This window comes from Sphaeramia orbicularis, unplaced genomic scaffold (assembly GCF_902148855.1).
Source record: "Sphaeramia orbicularis unplaced genomic scaffold, fSphaOr1.1, whole genome shotgun sequence".
In the NCBI taxonomy this organism is placed as follows: Eukaryota; Metazoa; Chordata; class Actinopteri; order Kurtiformes; family Apogonidae; genus Sphaeramia; species Sphaeramia orbicularis.
The window spans coordinates 145452-150760 of NW_021941627.1; the positions used below are offsets into that span (position 1 = coordinate 145452).

At 45.5% G+C, this 5309-nt stretch overlaps 1 long non-coding RNA gene across 1 annotated transcript; it reads right to left on the reverse strand.

Annotated features, from left to right (window-relative positions):
- Positions 1–3445: 3445 nt before the first annotated feature.
- On the reverse strand, positions 3446–4513 carry LOC115416583 (uncharacterized). The gene is made up of 3 exons (XR_003935005.1): positions 4382–4513; positions 3615–3846; positions 3446–3475 (listed from the first exon to the last, which is right to left on the reverse strand). It is a non-coding gene; the product is annotated as an uncharacterized LOC115416583 (long non-coding RNA).
- Positions 4514–5309: the final 796 nt, after the last annotated feature.

Genomic DNA, 5309 nt, shown 5'->3' on the forward strand with positions numbered 1-5309 from the left:
TATCCTCGGATTCCCTGAATAAAACTGAATCACATGAGATAGGCCACGCCCATTTCCGCCATGACTTTTTTTCTGTGCAAAATCGCGAAACCTTAAAAACCTACTTTTTCGAACTCCGACTTGGGAGTTTGTCCGATCTGCGTGAATTTTGGCATATACACTCTTCTCATGGGCCTGATCCAAATTTATCACAAGAATTTGGTTCGGTTGAAAAATGCGCAAGTAATTAACGAACAAATTTCTGTAGCTAGCTAAGAAAATGCTAACTCTTACATATCTCGGTCAAAGTAATAGCTATCAACACCAGATCTTAGATCCTTGGTTCTCATGTGACTGTGAGGGTATGAGCCGAATTTGGTGAATGTTGGCCACTAGGTGGCGCTGCAAATATGGAAAATTTATATCTCCTAAACGGCTCTGCACAGATTTCTACGAAATTTGGTGGGTATGATGAAGGGCCCTACCTGAGGCCATATCTTGAAAGTGGGTGTGGCTGAACAATGTGGGCGTGGCCTATTACAAGTTAAACAACAAACATTTCCTACAGCTGAACTGTTCTGCTGAGGGCTGTGAAATTTATATGGACCCTATAGAATAGGACACAGATCTACCAGAGCAAAAACTGTGGATGTGCTCCACTAGGTGGCGCTATAACAGACAAATACGCGTTTTTGCCTCTAACTTCCACATTTTAAATGACACATCATAACTTTTACATCTTTGTATTCCTTGGATAGAGATGAGTCTTTTGACATAGGCCACGCCCACTTCCGCTGCATATTTTTCTTTCTAAGATGCTACATATCGAAAACATACTTTTTCGAACTCCTACTAGGGTTTACGCCCATTGGCTTCAAACTTTGCACATGCAATCTCCAGAGGCTTCTGAGTCTAAAGTTATACAATCAGTTTGCTGCTGTAAAAAATGTGCTAGTTATGAATGAACACATTTTTTTTTGCTAGCTAAAAAACACATATTGTTGCATATCTTTGTCAAAGTAACTACTATCCACATCAAACTTAATATACATGTTTTAGAGGTCAACCAGAGGCTCTATATCAAATTTGGTACATATCGGACACTAGGGGGCGCTATAAACAGAGAATTATGAAATCAGAAAAAAGTTGGTCTGATTCCACGAAATTTGGTGAGTATGATGTGGGTCACTCCTGAGGACCAGCTGTAAAGTTTGGTAATGATTGGTCAACGTGGTGTACTTTATTACAACAATCCCAGTCCCACACATTCCTCCTTTTGCCATTCTAATGCATTGGTCCCATTCCAGTTAATGCAGGGAATCCGGCTCCAACTGTTCCTGCAGCCTAAAGCGTCATGGTAGAGCGCTGACATTGGAGGGTTGGTCCAGACCCCTGCACGGAACTGAGACGCAAACAATTATATATGTCCACCAGCAGGGGGCCATAGAACCAAGGCATATGCATTTTGGTCTAGAACTTACACACCGTATGTCACATATGAAAAAACCTCATATCCTCAGATTTCCTGAATAGGGTTGAATCATATGGTCATATGGTCGGGCAGATTTGGGGGACGACTTTTTCTCCAGCAAAATTGCAAAAACTGGAAAACCTACTTTTAAAACTCTACTTGGGATTTTTTTCCGATCTGCGTGAATCTAGCATGGTATTGCTCTTCTCATCGACATGACACTAAGTTCTCAAAGGCTTGTATTGGTCAAAAAATGTGAAATTTATCAATGAATAAATTTCTGTAGCTAGCTAAAAAAACGTTAACTATTACATATTTCGGACAAAATTACAATTCTTTCAACACCAAATATTAGATACTTTGTTTACATGTCACTGTGAGGGTATGAGCTGAATTTGATGAATGTTAGCCTCTATTGGGCGCTGGTAATATGTGAAATTTTTATCTCTAAAATGCCTTTACAGATTTCTATGTAATTTGTTGAGTATGATGTGGGGTCACTCCTGAGACCAGCTGTAAAGTTTAGTAATGATTGGTCAACGTGAGTGTAATCTATTCCAACTAATCCCAGTCCCACACATTCCTCCTTCCACTCTACTGGTGCATTTGTGCCCATTCCAGTGAATACAGCGGCTCAGACGGTGGAATACTAACTCCAACTGTAAACCCTTATGAACGGGGCCCAGCCTCCACCAGCTCAGCCCCAGACCCACGTCCTTCGGGGACGACTTCCATGGGCTCTGTGGGGCCTGGGGTCCGAGTGGGCGGGGAGGCTTGGCCACCCATTCATAACTGCTTGCAGTTCTAGTTCTCCTTCTCTTCTTCTCCTCCTCCTCAGGTCATTTAACAGATTCACACATAAACTGCACAAAACTCAGACTCCTTCCTTTTCTTCACAGTTCAGTGGAAATCAGGGCGTTTTCATAATAAAGCCTCAAACTCATATTTTGTCGCATGTAAATACACAGTTGAATAAAGTGTGTGGGTTCAGTTTTGTTCACTGTTGACGCTGGTGTCCGTCCTCTGTCGTTTCCTCCATGTTCATAAACTCCTGCAGTCCCACCGGTCCCTCATTTTTTATTCAGGCACAGATCAGTACATTTACAAAAAGGAGGAGGACACATACATAAAAGGTGATAAAAAACATAAATTCAAATAAACAGAAGATTCATCAGTGCTTTGGAGTTCAAATTTGACCTAAAACACTTTACAAAACAAGGAGCTGCGTTGGGCCGTTTTCTTTGTACATGACACAAATAAACATCGGACCTTCAGTTTTTGGTACAAAACATTTAATGCTGACGTACAGATTAAACAGAAGCGTTGACAGGAAGATTTAGTGAACACAACTCCCAAAAACTGTCCAGGACCATCAGAGGCAAAAAACCGTTTTATCTGAGAAACCAAGATGGATAAAGGAAGTGCAGTTTATGAAGAGTCGACTCTCTGAAACTGAACTGACTCTTTGAACCTGAAACTGAAGCACTCAACTCAACCAAGTCTTTGAACTGAACCGACTCACTGAACTAGATCAGATCAGATCAGATTAGATCAGATCAGATTAGATCAGATCAGGTGTTTCCATCTCCTTTAACCCCAGTCCTGAATCTGAACCCACTGGTAAACTCCTTTTCTTGGTGTTGCTTTCATTTGTTGCTGGTGTATCCTCTGTGTGCTCTGCATGGTTCTGCTGTAGATCTGATTATCAGGTCCTGACCTGGACTCCATCTGTCCATGGTTGTGGTTCTGACCTGGACTCCATCTGTCCATGGTTGTGGTTCTGACCTGGACTCCATCTGTCCATGGTTGTGGTTCTGGTAGAACTGATCTTGAAATCGAAGGCCCTGGTTTTGGTCTGGGGGGGGGTGGCTGTTGGACACTGGGTGTGTTCGGTGGGTCGTCCATTCATTGGTTTGTTTGTTCACTCGCTCACTCGCTCGTCCATCCGTCCATTTCGTCATAATCTACAACCCTCAGCAGAAGTAGACCTGTCCATCTGAGGATCTGATGTCATAGAGGATCCACCTGCAGAACACACAGAAAGAACATGTAAGAACAGAGTGGACCAGGTCTGAGGACCAGGTCTGAGATGGATCAGGTCTGAGGACCTTGTCTGTGGACCAGGTCTGTGGATCAGGTCTGTGGACCAGGTCTGAACTCATACCTGTGTTAGTGGCCTCTCCTCCCTGGTCCTCCTCCTCTTTCTTCTTCTGTTCTTTCTTCTTGCTCAGGTGGAACAGTCGGTTTGGAACCTGTGAGTCCTTCTGTGCTCCCTGAGGCTTTGATGAAGAGGAGGATGAAGAAGAAGAAGTGGAGAAGGGACTGCAGTTCTTCATCTTCTTGGATCCAATGCGAAGGAAGAGGTCTTTAGTGGGAGCAGAAGACGACAGAAGCACCTACAAACGAGAGAGAACGACAGAACGACAGAACCATAGAACCATAGAACGACAGAACCATAGAACCATAGAATGACAGAACCATAGAACGACAGAACCATAGAACGACAGAACCATAGATCACTTCATTAATTCTAATACCATGGACTCTGCACCAGACCCTAACCCTACAGACCCTATTGACCCCAGACCCTCTAGACCCTACAGACCCTATAGACCCACAAGCCTCTAGACCCTATAGACTCACAGACCCCTAGACCCTACAGACCACAGACCCTACAGACCCACAGACCTTCTAGACCTCAGACCCACAGACCCTCTAGACCCTATAGACCCACAGACCCTCTAGACCCTACAGACCCACAGACCCTCTAGACGCTACAGACCCTATAGACCCACAGACCCTATGGACCCGCAGACCCTCTAGACCCTATAGACCCTAACCCTACAGACCCTCTAGACCTCCAGACCCCTGTAACATCAGTCCAACAGTATTTTAAATCTCGTTCTCCTCATAGAATATAAACAGATTTACCTTTTTGGGTTCTGCACATTCTGTAGAGTCCAAGTCCAGAGACCCAGAGCTGTGGAACCGTATGGACCGTCCCAACGGGGTGGACCCTCCCAACGGGGTGGACGGTGTTGGCTGGTCCCTCTGGCACTGCTCTGACTGAACAAACACACACACACACACACACACACACACACACACACACACACACACTTATTAACTGTGTTTGAGAAATGTTTACATTGTACAGGTCAATGTTAGCCTGGAAGTAGGAAAAACTGGATCTGTGTGGGTCGGTTCCACTGAAAGGAACGGAACAGGACAAAACAGGCTACAACAGAGGGTTCCAGGTGTGGGCTAACTAACCCTAAAACAGAGGGTTCCAGGTGTGGGGCTAACTAACCCTAAACAGAGGGTTCCAGGTGTGGGGCTAACCTACCCTAAAACAGAGGGTTCCAGGTGTGGGGCTAACCCTTACCCTAAAACAGAGGGTTCCAGGTGTGGGGCTAACCCCCTAAACAGAGGGTTCCAGGTGTGGGGCTAACCCTAGATGGTTTTCCAGGTGTGGGGCTAACCATCCTGAGAAGAAGAGGCGAAGCAGACACCACATCAACTTGCTGAAGGAATGGAAGGAGGCAAACCGTTGAGGTTCCTGTGGCGTCACTGCTGGTTACGGAGGTCGACAGTGATGCTGAGGGAGGAGTCAACCCTGGCAGACCTCACAAGACCACCAAACCAACCTGGACCACCTCACCATCAACCAGTCTGGTCAATTCACCAGTGTTCCAGGCAGTGGCCAGGCTGTTTGATGCCAGCCGAGAAGACCGCCCTAGTCGAACAGCCATTCGACTCAAGAGAGAAGGTCCATCCGTCAGCAGTCATATCGGGTGCCACAACATCTGGTGCCGGAACTTCGGAAGGAGGTGGAAGAGATGCTGCGCCTTGGGGTGAT